A 24,029-nucleotide genomic window follows, 5' to 3' on the forward strand; every position below is an offset into this window, starting at 1 on the left:
CGCCAGAAGGTAGGACCAAGGAGTAAAATGAAAAGGAATCAGTTTCATGTTAGACATGAAGAACTTTCTCACTGTATGAGCTGTCAGTCAGTGGAACAGGCTACCACATGAAATGGTGGCTTTTCCATCAGAAATCTTCAAACAAAGACTAGATAGTAATTTATCAGAGATTTTAATGAATGGAACAGGGGACTGGACTAGATAACCTCTAGGTTCACTTCCAGCATTGTAATTCTATTACTCATGACCTCAGCTTCTCAATTACCACTGTGGACAAATTTGCTGCCTTCAAACTCTAAGAAAATCTTGGCTATGGGCTGCAGATATTACTATCAGTAATATACAATTGGTTTTTAATATTCTAACTTAATTATCTTGTTTTTTCCTTGTTCTTAAATATGCTACATCAATTGACTCAAGTTACAGTAACTGTAGCTATAAAATGTGAGATGCTCTTTTCCAGGATATTGCTACATGCAAGCAAACGTCATTTAATTAAATTAGAATCACTGACATAAAACCTACCTATAGGATTGTAGACAAGAAGTGCTTCAGAAGAAGAAAGTTATTTGTTTCAGCCTTAATGCATGCATGTGCTTGTGTGTTTGAAAAATGAAGGATGTAGAATGAAAACATGGAAGTGTTACAAGCGGGTCATTATGCTACCTGGGTCTTCCATAAAATTCAGTCAATAAGGTCATTTTAGATTTACAACCTCACCAGAGGTGGCTATCGTATAACCATGCAACAACCACTCACAAATTATAGTTCTCTTAACAGTCTTGCTCACTATAGATGGTGATGTGTTATGATGATGTGCTATTTAATGGAAATGGTTGGCAGAGGCTACCATATTTGTACATGAAGCCTCTGTAGCATTTTGAAATCGGCATTAGGTTTGTCTGATTTTTCGTCGTTGGCAGAATACCAAAGGTTATTAATGGCTTTGCTACAATGTATGTAAAATCTTCACTGAAAATACAGATAGACCTCACTTAATCTAACCTGTTTAGCGACCATTCAAAGTTATGACAGTGCTGAAAAAGTAACTTTATGACTGGTCCTTGCATTTATAAGCCAGAAAAGATCCATCCAGATGTCAGGTTAAACATGATCTGCAAAACTTGTATAAAGAGAAAAACGTGGCAATACAGAGAGCCTTTGTTTAGCGAGTGACCATTTACAGTTATGATAGTGATGAAAAAATAACTTTGTAACCAATGATCACATTTATGACCCTTGCAAGTATGTAAAGCAAAGGATAGCTGAAGGAGGATCGTAAGTACAGATGTGATTTTGCTTAACTGCTGCTTTAATGATTGAGTTGCCATTCCCAGTAGTGGTCACTAAATATGGACTATCTGTATTCTAGAAGGGTGCTTAAAGCTATACTATGTTTGTTCATTATTCAAAACTGCCATTTCAATTGTGAGTCATTAGTATGAGTAGCAAACACAAATTAAACACAGGAGATCTTTCATTATTGCTAGATATCCTAAATGTGTGATAGCAAACACAAATTAAATACAGGAGATCTTTCATTATTGCTAGATATCCTAAATGTGTGATTCATGTTTTGATTCTTCTGTGTTTTGAAATAAAGTATGAATGGATTATAGGCCCAGGTATCTTTGAAGTGTGTTGGAAAAAGATCTGCATACATATCATCTATGCCCATGAAACTTCCTTGTGAGGATGAGAAACACAGAACTCCTTCCAATAACCCACCAGATATGGAAGGATGACTGTTGGGTATGGGGTCAGTTGTGCTGGAGTACCCTCACAAACTCTGTAGTATGTATGGAAGTCATCAATTTCTCTTATGTAAAATAAGGGAATAGGAAATATTTTCAATTTGTCTTGTGCCCAATAGGCTCTAATTTGGTACAAAAGTCCCCTGATTTAATATACTGTAGCTAGATAAATCATCAGTCAATTTTAATTTTCTTAAGCACATGCAGAATGATAATGCTTGATTCTCATTAGTTTTCTTGATCATCTTTGCAATTATTTTCCTGAAGTAGCACTTCCTCTTTTTCACTGTCCTTTGGCCTTAATTCAAATGACTATAGCAACCCTTGTGATTTTATCTGCATGTGCAAGGAAGTATATTATGACTTGTAACTGGTGTTTAATTACAGACAGTACTTAAGGATGAAAAGAACACCATCTCAAGGCGGTACCCAATAATCAATATGAACATAAATTATGGAGTAAAATAGTGTAAGAAATAAACAAAAGGTTAAAGCTAAAATAACTTCTATCCAGTAATCCCCCAAACATCTTTTAAAGCTTTTTTCTTTTTGCATGCCATCTGTATTTCTATACCACCACACAACAGTTTGAAACTACTCTGCCATTGTCTTCATTTCCATCAACCTTGAAACAGAGAACCCCATGATCCCTTTTTCCTCTTGCTGTCAAACTGGCTGCCCTTGGGCCGGATGCATCATGTGCAGGCCACACCCACCCAGATCCGCAAAGGCAAAAAACATCACAATACATCACGATATGTCATGTGATGTGATCAAGTTTGATACCTGTGGATTAGAGCAAAGAACAAGCCATGTCACAACCTCCCCCCAAAAAAAACATTTTCCTTTCCCCTTTCTTCCAGTGCTGGAAAAACACTTTGTTTCTTGTCAGTTAGATTTTGTGGCATCATTCAAAATCTTCAAAAATGCTTCTCTCTTTCTGAAGAACAGTTCCTCTGTGAAAGTTGGGCCATTCATTTCTTTCATTAGTGTTCATTTACCTTTGCTATAATTCAGTACTTACCATTATTTCTATCTTCCATGGTCTTCTGTGATCATTCAGTGGCTTATTCCTGTTCCCTAGGAAATATTATATAGTACAGTTTATAAGAGTGTTTCTCAGCAATTTTAAGCATGCTGGCTGGGGAATTCTGGGACTTGAAATCCACACTTCTTAAAGTTGCTAAGGTTGAGAAGCACTGGTTTATGCAGTAGCATACTATCTCTCATCCCATCTACCCAAGCAAAGATCTATGATTAAAAGCTAAGAAATAGATGAATCAAGTGTGTTTGTGTTTCTGTGTGTGTCTGCAAATGTGTATGTAGTGGAGGGGCTGGTGTGGAAATCAGGAGAAAAAGCTGTTAAGTTTTTTTTATTTTCTTTAGCACAAAGGTGATGAATATTCATCGGTGTTTTTCTTCCAGTAAAATAGCATTCGTACTATTTCACAGCCTTCCTGGTTGGAAGGGGATGATAATACCTGTGCGCTTCTTCAGATTGCAGGACAGGGTTCAAGGCAGAGGGGAGGAAGTTCCATATGTTGTATGAACAGTATTGTATGAACCAAGCTCTGGGACCAACCAGCTGCTGTGCGCAAAATGTTATGAGACCCAGATCATCATCATCATCATCATCATCATCATCATCATCATCATCATCATCATCATCATAATGTCTCTCTATAAAATTGATCCAGTTAAATTTAGAGACATTTGTATGGATGCAACTAATAGAATCAGCTCAGGATACTTCCAAGTGGACCTTTGTTCCACCTTAAAATGGTTCTGAAGCTGGGCTGCTGAGTTGATTAAATTCTAGCTTAGCTGCAGTATATATCCCAAACTGGGTGGGGGTGGGGAGCAGTCAGTCAGTTCATTTACAACAGTACAACACTACAAATGAAGGGCATATGCACAATGTCATTTCTCATTGGCAGGAATTTATGCTTCAATCAGCCTTCCAGCTCTTGGGTTTCAGCTGAGATTGCATCTATTTACAAGCCCTTAAAGGGGAAGATAGGTTGATGGTGTCATAGGTTCCCCCTTCAGAGCAAACACTTGTATTTTTAGTTTGTTGTTGTTGTTGAAAAGTTGCCTTTTACCAGGATTCATTCCCTACTCGGATGAAGGAAGCTTCTCTTGCACATTACCAGATAGTCTTCATGACCTACACTGCCCACTTGTGCACCTTCCCCGACCTGTGTGGCTTCTCTGGTGCATATCCACACCTTCCCAACCCATATGGCACTTCTCTTGTACCCTTAGTGATGGAAGGAGGGAGGGGGAGAGAGAGGGAGAGAGAGAGAGAGAAAGAAGAAAGCAAGGAAGGGATGGAGGAAAGGAAGAAGGAAGGGAGTGAGTGAGTGAGTAAGTAAATGAGTAAGTTTTTTTATGATCTCTGCCAACTTCCCACAAGGAAACCTCATGGGGAAATTGGCAGGAAGTCAAACCCCCCACTTCTGATCTCACTGGTCTTTTGCCCATCTGTGATCATTCTGTTTCCCTGTTTGGGTAATGTTATCTTTGAAATGATGACCCAGTGGGGCATGGGCTGTCTGGAAGCTTTTAAAAGTTTGGGTGTCTTTTGCAAATGCTTAAGGCATTTTATTTTCTTTTTGTATGGAATATGGATGATGGTGGTGGGAGGTGATATTTGTTGGTTCAGGACCCATGCTCGCTTGGATTAGGACATTTTTTTAGTGATGGTTTTGCACTATCTCAATGGTCAACTTGGAGAGGAATGCTATTGGCTCATGATATCCCCAGTCTGTTCTGAGGACTGAAGTGAAGATAATTGCACTCCCAGCTTCAAGTCATTTAGAGAAGTTGGGAAGAAAGAACAGTATCATATGAAAGTGCCTCATAAAAGTCAACATGCAGGATTGGTGTTTTAGTAACAATATAATACCATGCAACTCATCAGGCATCTTAATTTTTATGACATTGGACTATTGCACTTTCCTTTGTCATAATCTAAATATTAATGACAGCAGCTACAGAAGCATTGCCACTGACATTGTATAGATTGGAGCTGTTAGGAAAATGACTACTGATAACAGCACCATCTGTGCTCATAATAATACAAGATAGGAGTGAAAAGTACATTTGCATACTATCATATGCTAGAAAAAATAGATCAGAATAAGTTACATCCATTTCATAAGGTATCCCAGAAAATAAGTCAAAATGCAGAGTATAGAATAAATAGAAAAAATACACCCAGGGCCTTAGAAATCCTTGTAAATGCATACTGTCACAATTTTAATCAGTAAAAGAATGTGTATTTATTTTAATCTTAAATTGGAATAATTCCAACATAATGCTTAGCAAGCACTTGAAATTATTTATAAGTTCTTCTATTATTCCTATAAATTGTGTCACATCTAGAGTATCTGTAATTATAACTTAATGTCTAGAGCAAATCTTTAGGAATTAATGGTTATTTCCATTAACATTGAATTTTCTTCCCTTTTGATGCTATCCTTTATTACATGTGGCTAAAATTAAAATTTGTTTTATCCTCTCAGGACCAAACACCAAAATTACATAGCAGGCAAATGGATAATCTCACATTTTTTAATTTGAAAAGAAGGCATAGAAAGTTGTTAATTTGAATGAAATAATAGCAGGAGAAAGGTGGCTTAACTCACCTCTCCGAGCATCAAAATCTTTCCCATATTTAGATTTTCTCTCAGCAAGAAAAGAACATGAGATTTGATATATGTTTCCTACAATATGTAAAAAAGATTTTTGAACAATTGGTAAGAAAATAAAAAGATAAGCAGAGTCTACTCATGCTTATCTTCTGCACTTTACTGTGATTCCAGTGGCTGCTTTTAATAAAAACAAACAAAATCAAAATATTAATCATAAGACTTCTATGTAATATCTTGCTTAGTGCCTAACAAAACAGCATTTTGTATGTGGGGGAAGGAAGAGAAATACAGATGAATGGATACCACCATAGGTTCTAGTTTTATGTTTGTAGATATTCCTATATTCCACCTATACCTGCCTGAATGGAGATATATCTGAGTGTAATTTGCCCAATAAGTTGTTCTTGGAGACTCATAAACTTGCACGAGATTTCATAATCTTTGTTGTTAGCTGCAAAGTCGTATCCGACCCATCACGACCCTATGGACAACGTTCCTCCAGGCCTTCCTGTCCTCTACCATCTTCTGGAGTCCATTTTAAGCTCATGCCTACTGCTTCAGTGACTCCATCCAGCCACCTCATTCTCTGTCGTCCCCTTCTTCTATTGCCCTCAATCTTTCCCAGCATTAGGCTCTTCTCCAGTGAGTCCTTCCTTCTCATTAGGTGGCCAATCATAATCTTTAGATGGTCTAATAAAGATAAATATGGTGAGATAAGTTAGGCAAGAAACAGCTTAAAATATAAACTCAGGAAAGATATAGAGCAAGGAGTGGACTTTTTAAACTCTGGGCACTATTCCTGATCAAAGGCATAGGCACTTTATTCCCTTCAAATGGCTGAAATATTTTATTTCATTAAATGAAATGAAAGATTCAGTGGGTGCCTTGGTATTGAGACTTATTGTATGCATATTTTTGTGAGACAAACTATTTGCAGATGTTGCTTTATACACCTTGGAAGGTCTGGGATTTTCGAATGATAAAGTTGGAAAGGCCTATCTCTTTTCTAGATAATTGGGAGGTTTCACTATTGAGTTTTACTTATTTATTTATCTAATTTATATAGCTGCCCATCTCACAAGACTCTGGGCAGTGTACGACAAAACTAAAGCAATAAATATCTAAAATCATTATCACTGACAAATATTAAAACATTACAAAACTGTAAAAGAAACTAAAACAAAGTTAATAGACAAAGGGATGTTAATAGTCATGGAACCACCTCTCCAGTTCACCTGTCCTGTGGATTATTTTCTTCCCTGCACCAAGGAATGATAAAGACCATGAACTCCCTGTATGTTAATTCCTTCAGATATTTGATGACTGCTATCCTATATCTAATCAATTTTCTCTTGTTAAGTTTATATCTCCCCAAATGCTTTAATCTCTCTTCACAGAAAGTAGTTCTAGTAATCATTCACATAGCCCATTCTTGTTATGCTTGGAAGTTTTTCATCTAGACATTTAAAATCATAACTGATAAAGATCTAACTCTGTAGATCTCACTGTGTAACGCACTGCAGAATACAAGAGATGTGAACATAAGCTTTTGAAGCCCTGAAAAATTTGTCCCACAAGGAAGGGCAGCTGGCCTCACCTATTGAACTTCAGTGCTCTTCATTTGTACCCAATATGACTAATGGTGAGGAACAATGGAATTGAAATCTAATCACTTCTGGATGCCTTTGCTTTCTTGATTTCAACATAATTACACTTACATTTAAATTTTAATATTATTATAGTCAGCAATAACAACAAAAGAAATACAATATATCTCTATGTGTATTTTTATTTTCCCATTTGAGAAAATACAAGGGTACTGAATATGAACAATGTGAATTCATATTGTAAGGTACACAGAAACATTATATGATCTGATATAACATATTCTATTCTTATTAATCAGGCTTATCCAGAAACCAGAGCTACATACCAAAAAAAGTACAGAACTTTTCAAGACCTGTTTATCAAAGGTGATACTAGTACTTATGAGTTTATAATCTAAACTTTGTCTTCCAATTAGTATTACACAGTTGAACTTCAAGATCTTATGTAGTAATGAAATACTCAAGGGAACACACAGCATATGGAGAATCTCTGTTAACCTACAATAGATTTATTAATTACTGTACAATTGCTTAAGCATTATATAACCCCCTACCCCTCTCCTCACTTGCCCTGCTGCACCCTGGCCAGGTGACATGTGGGGATTGGAAAAGGTAAGAGCACTTTGTAGATAATAGTTGCATGCATGAATAGAGAGTCTTCTAACCACTAACCTGCCCAGTCTTTCTTTTTATCCTTTGCTCACGGTTTTCCATCACACATCACCCTGGCTGTCCTTTCATTGACCTGTTATATTGCTGAGTCAAACTTGACTTGCTGCATGACTGTTAACCTTCATATCTTTTGTTTGCTGAGTTGACTTTCTTATCTCTTCAATTTTCTTTTTCCTGTACATATATACATTCTTCTCTAAGGTCAAATTTTGGTCATTCTGTTGTCTACTTTTCCCAACATTTTAGTTCTTGTAATGCTGTTTCCAATTGGTTATGAAGCTATGAATATAATGCTTTGCCCAGTCTGTTATGAAGCAGTGATCTAGTTTTCTGAACCAGCAACCTAAAATCTAAACAACACCTTCCTTTTGAAATGCATACATGCATTTTATTGTAATTGTTATTTAAAAGTAGGGCTGCACAAATCATTCAAAGAGCACTTGTGGATCCACTCCTCAAAGCTTTGAAGGAGCTGTAAATATGTGCAAATTCAGTGTCTTTGAAGATATTCTAGGCATGACCTATGGCCATTTTAAGGACAGGATTTATTTATTTATTAACTTGTTTGATTTGTATAGATGCCTAGTTCACATACATGATCCCACATACAGAGGAATTTCACTTTGCTTACAAGCAAAGTTCCCCACTGAATGATTTCCATAGGTCTGATTCATAACCTAAACTGCCTAATCAATCACAGAAAAGTAACTCTTTCTTTAAAAAGTAATCTGTTTAAAGTTGGCACCCATGGAAAAGCAAGCACACCTGACAACATCAGAAATGGAATATGTTTTAGGAACACAGCTTGGGGAAAAGAATGAAACTCCCTTTACCCATCCCCTCTCTACTATGATGGAACTACTAAGATTTCCCTACAGTTATCAAAAATTTCATGTAGACCCCACATTATTTCTAGTTTAGCCCTTAGTGTCTTCATGGTGCCCAAAATATCACTGTATGAGTATATTTGAATACTGAGTTAAACTCAGATCTTCAATAATATGCAATATCATCCTCATGACATGCCTTTGCAGAGTAATTATGAGTAAAATTAGCCATAGGAACACATTATCATGTCATCATATTTCAGCAATTAGTGTCATCTCAACTTCTTTCTCTAATCAAATGACTATTTCTTTCAGATCAATAATTTTACATTCTGAATGTTCATCTTTATTTCCCTTTACTTTGGAGATGTAAAGGTTTACTCATATTTATTGTTATTTAAGTGTGTTTCTTGAATACCATATATTATGTTGATACCCCTCATTTCTGATCAGTGGGAAAGTTTCCAGGGTTTTGGAACTTTACCAGGCAGGCTGGAAGAGGTATTGTAATGTTATTTTGTGATGCAAGTTTATTTTTACACGTATACAGGATGAATATATGATGAAAGCTTCAGTATTACACCAACTGATTCATTTGATCATAGGTTTTCTCACAAGGACCACCCAGGCTGATGTTCAGTTAGGCACAAACTCCTCTTTTATTCTTTCTTTTTGACTATAGGACAAAAGTATAGTTTGTCTTTTATTCGGGTAATTCTGTCTCTTTTTGTTTCTTCTCAGATGCAGTTACTACATTCTTTCTGGAAAAGAGAGAAGAACAAGGAACAGCCTCTCATTCACACAACTTGTCAAACAATTTGAACCAGTCTAACCATTTCCCCCCACAACCATAAATTCTAACCAGAGCTATGAGATATAGAAGTCTTGTGATTGCAAAATATATTCCTTAACCCAGAACAACTTTTGTTCCATGCTGCAAAAGATATATTGGAAGGAAGCAAAGAGATGGAATCACTGCATACTTCAATTTTAATGGTATAATATTATAGATAAGTTATGTGCATTGTCAGAAGCACTTAGAAGGAATTAGACACTTAAAAGACCACAGGGAAATCTTGCCTTAAAAACACTTTGCTTATCCATTTAAAAGAGAAGATATGGGTTCTGTTTCCCAGTTTCTCCCTAGATTTCCAAGTTTTGGGGGTAAGAAAAAAGACATAGAAATCATGACCCCAACCTATATCCTATATTCTATTCTTCTGCTCTTCCAAATATGCTGCCTTATCTAGATACAGTGAAATGCTAATGAACTCATGCTAATGAACTGAGAAGCCAGTCCTTGTTTTTCACCAGTCTATTACATAATTTTTTATATATCATATTTATATTTTATATAATGATGTGATTATACAAAAGATGCAAATTGGTGCAAAAGATATAATTTGCATCATTTGTGTGATGATAACAAAAAATAAAAACAGCATTAAACTATTCATGCAAAATGATAAGGGATGGTACCCTGTATGCAAATCCCATTGTACTGATGTCCAATAAATTGAGGTTATACTGTGGTCTGATTTTATGCTGATCGATCATAATGCAGTAGTAGAATTCATTCTTTACAATGTAAAGTAGCCTAGATGTAACATAGGTAGCAGAAACTGAAGAAGACCTAAGAAAGTCTGGTGCACGAAAGCCTGAAGAGTCACCCGCATCCTGAATCAGTCTGACCTAGAGGAGGAGACTACTGTGATGTGTTCCAGTTTCCTGTCTCTGCAAACCAAATTATCCAAGCTCTAAATGTTATGCTGGAGTCAGAACTGTACTGAGGCTGTTTACAGAAGTTTACAGATCATGCAGGTCACATGATCAAAATTTGGGCACTGGGCAACTGGCATGTATATAAATAATTTTGCTGTAATCTTCTCAGCTGGTTTTGACAAGGAAAGTAAATGGGGAAGCCAGATTTGCTTCATAACTACATGACTTGCTTAACAAGTGCAGTGATGCATTTAACAACTGTGGCAAAAATGGCCATAGAATTGGGCTCAACTCACTCAACAACTGCACTGCCTAGCAATGAAAATTTGGGGCTCAACTATGGTTGTAAGTCAAGGACTATCTGTAAATATTAATTGTTCAATTGTACTATGCATGTGGAAACTACATTTGCAGATGTTAGAAGTACTATGACCTACTTGTTTTCACATGAAATCAAGCGACTAAATAAACCAAACATTTGCACAAATGAATCCTACTGTGCTTCAAATGTGTTCACAGCTTCAGATCCTGGAACAATTATACTGTATTTAATCCTTTTAATTTCCTCTTGGAATATTTTTCCTCCCATCTCAAAGCTTTTATTTCCTAAAATACATTTTTATAAGTTTCATGTCATAAACCTATTCAAGTCTAGTGAACTAGACAGATCTTAACCAGCAGTTTCTTTTTCATAAACTAATATTTACTCCTAAGCAGGCCATCCCTTGGCAAACTTACTAGATCAGACATGTCAAACACAAGGCCCGGGGGCCAGATCCGGCCCGCGAAGTGGTTTCACATGGCCCGCGAAGCCATCCTGGAAGCAGTGAGGGAACGGCCCCCACTGCCTTGGTCCTGGCCCAGAGACCCTCCTCCTGCCAGAGACCCTCAGATCTGTCCCACTCCTGCCCAGGCCCCCATAGGCACCCTTGATGCGAATGATGTAGAGCTGGCCACGCCCACCCAGTAGGCCATACGCACTCTGGCCACACCCACCCAGTAGGCCACGCCCACCCTGGCCATACCCACCCGGCCCCCTGAGGGCAACCGCAATGCTGATGCGGCCCTCAATGAAATTGAGTTTGACACCCCTGTACTAGATTGATGTGATACAGACAAAAGACCCTTGAACCATGGTGTTGCTTTAGAAAAGACACCTTCTTTTTGAAGGGCTGTTTGGTCTAGTTAAGAGCCTTAAAGTTGCTTGTCAAGAATTAACATTGAAACTTTTGAATTTCCATGGTAATAATAGGTTATCAATTGGAACATCAATAGCTGCAAACTTGGGGGAAAATATCCTCCCTCAAGACTAGTCTTAGGCAACATGAAATGAGTATCTCAGACAGAGCTGAAATATTAGAGGACAGAGCTGGGGGTTACTACTTGGTAATTTTTTATTTATAACAAGTGGTTCAAATATCAAGTGTCAGTACATTTAGCTTCCCACTTGGAATCTTAATTTCAGGCAGTAACATGTTTTTGATGTTTTTGATGTGTTTTGATTTCATCCACTAATTTTTGGAGTGTACCCCCTGAACCTACTCAGAGTCAAGTGTGGATAGTTCAGAGTTGCTAATGTTAACATTGGCTGAGAATATTACAGATGTGATCCCAATTCAGCTGAGGAATACTAAACTAGAGAAAGATATTATATACAAAATGTGGGCCTAATCTGAGTATGGATACGTTTATACCATCCATGAACAAGGCGGAGGTATCAATAGGAGATTTAAGATTTGCAAAGCATAAAAATTCTGCTTTTGGGCTTGTGCCGGAATCCATCCAACCCGAAAGCTTGAAAGAATAAACCTTTGGTTCCAGTGACCAACTCAGATTGGATCCTGCAACATTATCCTGGAACATATATATTTGCCTTCATTTGCATAAAATTTCCATTTAGAAAAACTTGAATGAGGGTTAGAGATAAATACCATTATTTCCAAACATACAGATCTGTACAAGGAAACCAAGGTAATAAATTGGTATGAATGTCAGAAATGAACAAATTAGTAGAATGATATTCTAGGATGGGAAAGTGACCAGTTAGCATTTTTAAAAATCTTATAGGAAACAAGAAATATATAGGATTAAAATAATGAGAAATGAACATGTAAGGCTATGCATATTTATAAGAGTTGTGATACTTCCTGTAAGAACACTTTATAATAGTTCCTGAAAAAAAATCTTTATTTTTGCTTTCCTCTATTAATTGGATATAGCGCTGTTATTCCAGAACAACTTGGTGTCATCTGTGGGATTAGAAGAGGATGTTGGTAAATAGTTGAAGAAACAGGATCTGGAGGTACTGAACTCCCTGGATCCAGCTTACTTCTTCATCTAATAAAATGGGATTGGGTAACTCCAGTTTTTCAGAGGAAATCCCAGCCCAATATATGCAAAATTTGCATGGATCTCATCGTTGAACAAAGTATTCTTTATTTAAGTTAATTTATAGGCACCTTGGCTCCCAAATGATTCTGAGTAACTTAAAATAAAAACTAATTCATTAAAAGAAAAATACAACATACTAAAGGAGCAAAGTACACAAAATCAAACCAAACAAAATCAAACCAAAATAAAGCAAAATTAAACAACCACCCTGTACCCAAGGTTTGGGAAAACAACCAGAACTTCACCAATCTTCTGAATGACATAAGGATGTTGTTGTTGTTGTTGATAGTTGCGAAGTCATGTCTGACCCATCGCGACCCCATGGACAGCGTTCCTCCAGGCCTTCCTGTCCTCTACCATCTTCTGGAGTACATTTAGGCTCACACCTACTGCTTCAGTGACTCCATCCAGCCACCTCATTCTCTGTCGTCCCTTTCTTCTCTTGCCCTCAATCTTTCCCACCATTAGGCTCTTCTCCAGTGAGTCCTTCCTTCTCATTAGGTGGCCACAGTATTTGAGTTTCAACTTCAGGATCTGACCTTCTAAAGAGCAGTCAGGGTTGATCTCCTCTAGGACTGACCGGTTTGATCACCTTGCAGCCCAAGGGACTCGCAGGAGTCTTCTCCAGCACCATAGTTCAAAGGCTTCAATTCTTTGATGCTCAGCCTTTCTTATGATCCAACTTTCACATCCATACATTGCAACTGGGAAGACCATAGCCTTGACTATACGCACTTTTGTTGGCAGGGTGACGTCTCTGCTTTTTAGTGTGCTGTCTAGATTTGCCGTGGCTTTCCTCCCCAGGAGCAAGCGTCTTTTAATTTCTTGGCTGCAGTCCCCATCTGCGGTGATCTTGGAGCCCAGGAAAATAAAATCTGTCACTACCTCCATTTCTTCCCCATCTATTTGCCAGGAATTGAGAGGGCTGGATGCCATGATCTTGGTTTTCTTAATGCTTAGTTTCAACCCAACTTTTGCACTCTCCTTCACTCGCAACAAGAGGCGCTTTAGTTGCTCTTCACTTTCTGCCATTAGAGTGGTATCATCTGCATATCTTAGGTTGTTGATATTTCTCCCGGCAAACTTAATTCCAACTTTTGATTCATCTAGCCCTGCCTTTCTCATGATGTACTCTGCATATAAGTTAAACATGCGGGGTGACAGTATACAGCCTTGCTGGACTCCTTTCCCAATTTTGAACCAATCAGTGGTTCCATGTCCAGTTCTCACTATTGCTTCTTGACCCGCATATAGGTTTTTCAAGAGACAAATAAGATGATCTGGTACTCCCATCTCTTTAAGAACTTGCCACAGTTTGTTGTGATCCACACAATCAAATGCTTTAGCATAGTCAATGAAGCAGAAGTAGATGTTTTTCTGGAACTCCCTAGCTTTCTCCATGATCCAGCACATGTTGACTCTCTAGTTCCTCTGCCTCTTCAAAATCCTGCCTGTACTTCTGGTAGTTCTCGATCCACATACTGCTGGAGTCTAGCTTGTAGGATTTTAAGCATAACTTTACTAGCATGTGAAATGAATGCAATGGTGCGATAGTTTGAACATTCTTTGGCACTGCCTTTCTTTGGAATTGGAATGTAAACTGATCTTCTCCAATCCTGTGGCCACTGTTGAGTTTTCCAAATTTGCTGGCAAATTGAGTGTAGCACTTTTACTGCATTGTCTTTTAAGATTTTGAATAGCTCAGCTGGAATACTGTCTCCTCCAGTAGCTTTGTTGTTGCTCAGCTTTCCTAAGGCCCATTTCACTTCATATTCTAGGATTTCTGGCTCAAGGTCAGTGACCACCTCATTGTGGTTATCAGGGACGTTAAGTTCGTTCTTGTATAGTTCTTCTGTGTAATTTTGCCACCTCTTTTTAATCTCTTCTGCTTCTGTTAGGTCAGGGCTTTTCAACCTTTTCACTCATTGCATCACTGTTAGGATATGGCAACATCCAAGTACAACCAGTCACCTAGCAAGGTGTCAAAAACTTGATGACCCCCCAAAAAAGGAAAAAAGTGATGAAGGACAGGTAGTCCTCGACTTACAACAGTTCCCTTGGTGACTGTTTGAAGTTACAATGGCATTGAAAAAAGTGCCTGCCAAGCCACAGCCAAGCAAGACACCTGCCTGCCTTCCTGGTGGTGCTCTTCTTCCTGTCCAAGGTTTTCATTGTTGTGAGCATTTCTGTTGAGGATTGGCACTGGGGATGGGGTGGGGGTTGGTTTTTATTACCCCCATCTGCTGGGTGGTTGCAGCAGGTTTTAGTCACTTCACATGATGCTGGGACACTGTGACCGTCATAAATATGAATCAGTTGCAAAGCATCTGAATGTAAATCACAGGACCCTGGAGATGCTGCAACATTCCAGCTGATCGGCACTTCTTCTGGGCTCAGAAGTGCCAGGATCAGTACTGAGCTCCAGTTGGAGCCTAGTGTTGATCCTGGTGCTTCCGCTGAACCCTGAAAGCCCCAAAGAAGTGCTGATCCTGGCACTTTTGCTGAGCCCTGACAGCCCTGAAGAAGTGCTGACCTGACACTTCTGCTGAGCCCTGACAGCCCTGCAGCTTCAGCCATTTCTTGCTCAGGCTTGTGCAGTGCTGCCACCAGTTCAGCTCATTCCCCTCCCCTGCTACCATTTTTCTAGGATGGTTGCGTACCACTGCCAGGTGCCAATGTAACACAGGTGGTACCTGTACCACTGGTTGAAAAGCTCTGTGTTACGTCCCTGCCATTTTGGTCCTTCATCATGCCCATTTTTGCATGAAATGTTCCCTTCATCTCTCCAATTTTCTTGAAGAGATCTCTAGTCCTCCGTATTTTATTGTTTTCTTCTATTTCTTTGCACTGTTCATTTAAGAAGGGATTCTTATCTCTTCCAGCTATTCTCTGGAATTCTGCATTCAATTGGGTGTATCTTTCTTTTTCTCCCTTGCCTTTTGCTTCCCTCCTGTCCTCAGCTATTTGCAAAGCTTCTTCAGACAGCCATTTTGCTTTCTTGCATTTCTTTTTCTTTGGGATGCTTTTAGTTGCTACTTCTTGTACAATGTTGCAAACCTCTGTCCATAGTTCTTCAGGCACTCTGTCTATCAGATCTAATTCCTTAAATCTATTTGTCACGTCTACTGTATATACCTGAGTGGCCTAGTGCTTTTCCCTACTTTCTTCAGTTTAAGCCTAAATTTTGCAACGAGAAGCTCATTGTCTGAGCCACAGTCAGCTCCTGGTCTTGTTTTTACTTATAGAGCTTTTCCATCTTTGGCTGCAGAGCACATAGTCAATCTGATTTCTGTGTTGACCATCTGGTGATGTCCATGTGTAGAGCCGTCTCTTGGGTTGTTGGAAAAGAGTGTTTGCTATGACCATTGTATTCTCTTGACAAAATTCTATCACCCTGTGCCCTGCTTCATTTTGTACTCCAAGGCCAAACTTGCCTGTTATTCCAATTATCTTTTGGCTTCCTACTTTAGCATTCCAATCCCCCATGATGATAAGGACATCATTTTTTTGTGTTAGTTCTATAAGGTGCTGTAGGGCTTCATAGAACCGGTCAATTTCATCCTCTTCAGCACCGGTGGTTGGGGCATAGATTTGGACTACTGTGATATTGAATGGTTTGCCTTGGATTCGAAGTGAGATCATTTTGTCATTTTGGGGATTGTATCCCAGTATTGCTTTTCCTACTCATTTTGTTGACTATGAAGGCTACTCCATTTCTTCTGAGGGATTCTTGCCTGCAGTAGTATACCTGATAGTCATCTGAATTAAATTCACCCATTCCTGTCCATTTTAGTTCGCTGATTCCTAAAATGTCGATGTTGAGTCTTGCCATCTCTTGTTTGACCACATCCAGCTTTCCTTGATTCATGGATTTTACATTCCAGGTTCCTATGGAGAAAAAATCTTTACAGCATCAGACTTTCTTTTCACTACCAGATACATCCACAGCTGAGCATTCTTTCGGCTTTGGCCTAGTCGCTTCATTCTTTCTGGTGCTACTAGTACTAGCCCTCTGCTCTTCCCTAGTAGCATATTGGACGCCTTCCATCCTGAGGGGCTCATCTTCCAGAATCATATCTTTTTTCCTTTGGGGATTGTCCACGGGGTTTTCATGGCAAAGATACTGGAGTGGGTTGTCATTTCCTTCTCCAGTGGATCACATTTTGTCAGAACTCTCTGCTATGTCCTGTCCCTCTTGGGTGGCCCTGCAGGGCATAGCTCATAGCTTCATTGAATTACACAAGTCCCTTCGCCACAACAAGGCAGTAATCCATGAAGGGGGACATAAGGATGACAGTCGCACAAATCTCTTCTCCATTCCTTGCTCTTTCATGTTTTACCTCCTCATTGACCACATCCCACTCTTGACTGTGTGCCACCTCAAAAACAGAATGTGGATTGGTTAAATCATCATTTTGTTGTCATTTCTTCCTTGAATTCCTTAATATTCCCTAATTAAAACTGTCATTGAAGGAACTCAGCGTATCATTACTGAACTCAAGAAGCTTGGGAAATTTTGAAAAGTGAGATAATAAAAGCCCAGTCTAGCACAATACCAACAAAGAGGAAAAATAACAGCTCTCAAAAGAAACCAGCATGGCTACATAAAGACCTCTCTGACAAATTGAAAGACAAAAAGGACAAGTATAGAAAGTGGAAAGAGGGGCACATAACTAAGGCAGAATATCAGCAAACAGCCCGTGCCTGCAAAGATGAAGTGAGGAAAGCTAAGGCTCAAAATGAACTAAGGCTTGCGACCAAAGTCAAAAATAACAAAAAAGCTTCTTTCAACATGTAAAAAACAAGAAAAAAGTGAAGGAAATGATTTGTCCATTAGTGGGTGAAAGTGGCAAGAAGGTGACAAGCAACAGGGAGAAAGCAGAACTATTTAAGTCATTTTTTGTATCTGTCTTTATACAAAGGGAAAAAACAAACCAACCTATCAAAAATAGTGCCATAAAAAACAGAATAGAAACACAAGTTATGATAGGCAAGATAATGATGTGAGCCCTTGTCCAGTCTAGATGAATTCAAATCACCAGGCCCAGATGGATTACACCCCAAGGTTCTCAAGTAACTGGCAGACGTGATCTCAGAACCACTGAACTATATTTTTCAAAGATCCTGGAGCACTGGGGAACTACCAGAGGATTGGAAAAGAGCTGATGTAGTTCCCATCTTCCAAAAAGGAAAATAAATGGATCCAGGAAATTACAGACCTATCAGCCTGACCTCAATACCTGGGAAGATTCTGGAAAAAATAATCAAACAATGAATCAGCCAGCACATAGAGGCAAACAAAGTCATTACTAAAAGCCAACATGGGTTTGTCAAAAACAGATCATGCCAGACAAATCTTACTGCATTCTTCGACCAAGTGACAAAATTAGTGGACCAGAGGAATTCTGTAGATATAATTTACTTGGACTTCAGTAAGGCATTTGATAAAGTAGATCACAACCTTCTACTTGATAAGATAGAAAAATGTGGGTTAGACAGAATCACCACCAGATGGATTCGTAGCTGGCTGACCAGCTGTACTCAGTGTGTGGTCCTCAATGGACCCACATCTACATGGAGGGAAGTATGTAGTGGGGTGCCCCAGGGCTCTGTTCTGGGCCCAGTGCTCTTCAACATCGTCATCAACGATTTGGACAAAGGGATAAATTTGGAACTTGTTGTGTAGTGGGTTCTGTAGAGTAGGAAGGATGCTGAGACAATGAGTACAACATAACAGCTCTTTATTTGGTGGAAGTGACTGTACTGGGGAATAGGGGCTACCTGCACTCTTTATATACCTGGCCAGTACCTGGCCAGGTACTCAACCAACCAATCGGATTGAACCTCTGTTTCCCACTGAAAATGCTTCCCGCCAAAACAGTTACAGTTCAACGCCTCCTGGTGGTGACTCTTATACAAAGCTTTAGGTGTTCCAATAAAGCCTAATACATAACACCCCTTCCCCCTTAAGGATGAAACAATATACATATACAATGAACTTACATTCATGACAACCAACTTCCCATATGGACCTAGCCACCTGGCTTTCCTTATTTGCGCACATTGTCAGTGAGGTACGCGGGTGACCTATGGGACCGAGATGAACGTCTTAGGGTTTCTTACCCCTTGTGGGCTGGCACCTTACTCAGCGTATCCTGGACGTCCAAGTTCTCCTGAACTGGAGAGTCAGCAGGTAAGCTCTGGCTGACCGTTTCTGGTGGACCCACCCCATAGTCAGACCCTGTGGCTGGCTTAGTCCCACGGTCCTGGGAGGGTTGCTGTCCTGCTCAATCGGGGTTCTCCTGGTCCTCTTTGGGCTCAGACGTGGTTGTTTGTTGGTGGTGCTGGTAGGGGGAATGTGAGCTAGCTTGTGTGCCAGCTTGGAAACTCAATGAGGGGTAATTTTCCCTGTGGTCGCTTGTTGACCGTTCTGGAATTCTTTTCCTTACTTGGTCTATGTGCCGTCTGACCTGACGACCCCCCTCCACCCCTACTACATAAGATAAGGGCCCAGTTTTGTCAACCACCACCCTCAAAATCCACAAGTGTCCCGGACCATAGTTCCTGGCCCAAACCAAGTCACCCGGGTGCAGTTCTCTTGGGGTTTTGGTTTGTGCGGCCTCAGACGCTACTCTGTCGGGGTGAAGCCTGTCCAGTTTGGTGATGAGGCGTCTGCCCCAAAGGAGCTCCGCAGGACTCTTCCCCATGGCTGTGCATGTTGTGGTGTGTTGTGATAATAGGAATTCCACCAAACTGTGGTGCCAATCACCTACGATAATGCGCCTGAGTGCGTCTTTGGTTGTTCTCACCATCCTTTCTGCTTGTCCATTAGTCGACAGGTGGAAGGGCGCAGATGTGGTGTGTCTAATCAAGTTTGCTCTCATGAAGGCTTGAAATTCAGCAGCGGTAAATTGAGCCCCATTATCTGATACCACAACGTCAGGCAGACCATGTGTGGCAAAAAGTCTCCTGACCACTTGAATTGTTCTGGCCGTGGTCATATTTGGGACTGGCACTACCTCCAGCCATTTTGAGTGGCTATCTACTACTATTAGGAAAAGCTGTCCTTGGAATGGACCAGCGTAGTCTATATGGACCCTGGACCAGGGTCTATGTGTCGCCTCCCATCTGTGGACAGGCTCTTGGGGCATCTCAGGTCTGGACCTTTGACAAGTGTAGCATCCGTGTACCTGCTCTTCCACTGCCTTATCTAACCTTGGCCACCAAAGGTAGCTCCTTGCTAAAGCCTTCATGTGAACTATGCCAGGGTGCTCTTCATGTAGAGACTGCAGAACTCTCTCTCTCAGTGTTGATGGTATAATAACCCTACTACCCCACAACAGGCATCCTTTATGTGCGGACAATTCATGCCTCCTTACAAAATATGCTTAGAATTCCAGGCCTGGACTTTTATCCTGCCACCCTGTGAATACCCACGACTGGACTCTGCTCAGGATTTTGTCTGAGGCTGTCTCCACTGCAATGTCCTTTGCCTGGAGAGGGCATTCCGGTAACTCTTGGATTGCCAGTATCTGTGTAGCTGGTGCCAGATCTGGTTCTATGTTTGCTAGGGGTAGCCTACTTAACCCATCAGCATGGCCCATTTCGTTCCCTGGCTTATGAGTCAGTTTAAAATTGTAAGCCGATAGGAATATGGACCATCTGAGCATCCTAGGGGAGAGTATTTGTGGGGTTTGTTTGTCAGTGGGGAATAAGCCTAATAGAGGCTTATGGTCCATAAACACTGTGAATTCCCTACCGTACAGATAGTCGTGGAATTTTCTGACCCCAGCCACTATTGCCAGGGCTTCCTTGTCTATCTATGCATAGTACCTTTCTGCCCCTGACAAGGTTCTAGAGTAGTAAGCTATGGGAACCTGTGTACCATTTCCCTCCAGATGGCGTAGCACTGCTCCCACTCCATAGGGTGAAGCATCACAAGCAATGCAAATAGGCTTCGTTTCAATGAAATGGGTGACTGTGGACTTGTTGGACAGTAGAGCCTTTAGGTCCTGGAAGCTTTTGTCATGGACATTGGTCCATTTCCATGCAGCTTTTTTATCAAGGAGTCTATGCAGGGGTTCAGCAATGGCTGCTTTGTGGGGTAGGATGGAGTGGTAAAAGTTTAATAATCCCAGAAAGGCTTGCAGTTCAGCCTTGTTTTTGGGAGTGGGGGCCATCTTAATTGCCTTCACTTTTGATTCTGCGGGGTGAATCCCACTGGCATCGATCCTGAACCCCAAAAATTCTGTGGATGTAACCCCTATGCTGCATTTGTCTCTTTTTAGCTTGAGACCTGCAGAGTGAAGCCTCTTTAAAACTACCCTAAGTCTGTCTGCTAACACTTCCTCTGTTTCCCCTGCAATGAGGACATCGTCAAAATAAAGGCATACACCTTGGATGCCCTTAAGTGTTTGCTCCATTACCTCCTGAAATATCCCTAGTGCTACACTTATGCCAAACTGCAGGCGGTTAACTCTGAAGGCTCACTTATGAGTTACAATTGTTTGTGCTGCTGCTGTTTCCATGGTAACTGGCAGCTGCTGGTACACCTGCACGAGGTCTAGTTTAACAAAGATGGTGCTGTCTTGGAGGGAAGCGAGAACGTGGCTGACCATGGGGACCGGGTAAGCGTGCTGGTTTAGGGCCTTATTTAGGGTGCATTTATAATCGGCACAGATACGGATCTCCCCGTTAGCTTTGAGGAGGGGTGCCTATCGGGGTCTCCCACTCTCCCCCGTCTGCCAGCTGCAGGACCCCCTGCTCTACTAGTTTGTCTAGCTCTTTTTCAATTTTGTGCTTGAGTGCAAAGGGGACTCTCCTGGGTTTGATTCTAATGGGTAAGACACTGGGGTTTAATTTAAATGAAATGGGGGGCCCTGTGTATCTTCCCAGCTTACTATTGAATACGTCTGCAAACTCTTAGCAGACAGATTCGATGTTGTTTCCCTGCAATCTGTGGATGCTAGATATTACGATGCCCAATGCCTTAAACCAGGCCAACCCGACTAAACTGGTCCTACGGCCTTTGACTACGATAACATCCAAGTGCCCCTGAAACCTCTTAAACCACATGGAAAAGGTGGCCTCCCCCTTAACTTTTACTGGGGCCTTTTGGAAATCGGTTAACATGATGCTGGAGAGCCTCAATTTAACCCACTGCTTGCTCTGGCCGCAAACAAGTTTAAATGTCTCATCGGAAATAATCGAGACTGCAGAGCCGGAGTCTAGCTCCATTTTACAAGGAATGCCTTGTAAATAGACTTCCAATTTTAGTTTGGGTTTAAGCGGCCGGCGGGTCCCGGTTCAGCAGATGGCCCTCCGGCTTTTGAAAAATCCCACATTTGTTGAGCTCCAGGCCTGGTACCTTTCCACGACAAGTTCTCCAACTTTTGCTTGGGTAGGCCCTCTCGGAAATGGCTATGGCAGACCGCTGCATGTGGCCCAATTTTCCACAGGCCTGACACGTGGCCAACGGGAACTTGCAGTTCACCCGTGCGTGGTTGCCTCCACAGCCTCCGCATTTTGAGGAGGGAGCTGCCTTCTGCTGGCTCTCCCTGCACTCACATTGTTGATCCCATTCCATTTTTTGCTGGATCTGGTCAATGTCGGTTTATTCCTTGTCTGTGTGCTCACCGTACGTAGTGCCTTCGTAATGTATTGCTTCCTCTGGGCTGCTGGGCAGGGCACCACGCCTCCGGCCGCCTCATCGGCCAAGATCTCATCTTGAGCGTCTTGGAGAGTTACATTGGGCCTTGAGAAAAGCCTGTGTTGCAGTCGCTTATCTCTTAGGCTGCACACAAGCCTGTCCCGAAGTCTCTCGTCCAGGTTGGAGAACTTGCAGAGGCGGGCGGCCTGTTGCAAGGCCGCGATGAACTCTGATGCAGATTCACCCGGCTGTTGTACCCTCTGGTCAAACCAGAACTGCCAGGTCAGCTCGGACATTCGGGGCTTGAAATGCCCATTCAGCTTTTGCGTGAGGTCTCTGTATGAGACGGTTTTGATCAACGTCGGTGCAAATAGGCTTTCGGCCAAGTCGAATGTGGCAGGCCCGCTTATGCAAAGCAAGGTCGCTGCTTTTAGGCCGTCCTTGGCAATTTGGTTCACCCGGAGATAGTTCTTGACTTGCCCCAGGTGTGATGGCCATCGTTCGGGTGGCGGATGTCGAATTCTCTGGGCTGGCCGACCTTTGGCATCTTCATCTTGTTCTCGAATCCTGCTCCGCCGACTCAGACGGTTGGTTCTGAGTATGTGAGGCCGCTAGCATGGTGACTAGCCGGCCGTAGAAGGGGGGGAGATGCCTCTTTCCTCCAGAACGCGAAGCCGTCCCCTCGTGAATTCAGCTCTTTAATGTGAAGCAGGATCCTATCTTCATCGCCACTGTTGTGTAGTGGGTTCTGGAGAGCAGGAAAGACGCCAGGCCGATGAATACAACATAACAGCCAAACAAGCCGGCCTGGCCTGATGGGGGATGGGTTGGGATTTTATTGCTGTTTTAAATATATTTACTTATTGTTTTAGCTTGGGCATTTCGTTTAATTCTTTTTTAACTTTTGTATCTTTGTACTTTTATATGTTTGCCCTGTTCACCGCCCTGAGTCCTTCGGGAGAAGGGCGGTATACAAATAAAATTATTATTATTATTATTATTTATTTGGTGGAAGTGACTGTACTGGGGAATAGGGGCTACCTGCACTCTTTATATACCTGGCCAGTACCTGGCCAGGTACTCAACCAACCAATCGGATTGAACCTCTGTTTCCCGTCAAAAATGCTTCCCGCCAAAACAGTTACAGTTCAACGCCTCCTGGTGGTGACTCTTATACAAAGCTTTAGGTGTTCCAATAAAGCCTAATACATAACAGAACTCATCAAATTTGCAGACCAAACCAAGCTGGCAGGAATAGCCAACACTCCAGAAGACAGGCTTAAGATACAGGAGGATCTGGACAGACTTCAACACTGGGCGCTATCTAACAAAATGAAATTCAATGGTGAAAAAAGTAAGGTTCTACATTTAGGCAAGAAAAACCAAATGTACAGGTATAGTATAGAGGGTACCTTGCTCAATAGTAGTAACTGTGAGAGGGATCTCGGAGTCCTAGTGGACAATCACTTAAATATGAGCCAGCAGTGTGCTGCAGCTGCCAAAAAAGGCAACAAAAAAGTGCTAGGCTGCATTAACAGAGGAATAGAATCAAGATCACGTGAAGTATTAATACCACTTTACAATGCCTTGGTAAGGCCACACTTGGAATAGTGCATCCAGTTTTGGTCACCACTATTTAAAAAATGTCGAGACTCTAGAAAGAGTACAGAGAAGAGCAACAAAGATGATTAGGGGACTGGAGACTAAAACATATAAGGAACGGCTGCTGGAATTGGGTATGTCTAGTTTAA

Source organism: Vipera ursinii (assembly GCF_947247035.1).
Source record: "Vipera ursinii genome assembly, chromosome: 1".
In the NCBI taxonomy this organism is placed as follows: Eukaryota; Metazoa; Chordata; class Lepidosauria; order Squamata; family Viperidae; genus Vipera; species Vipera ursinii.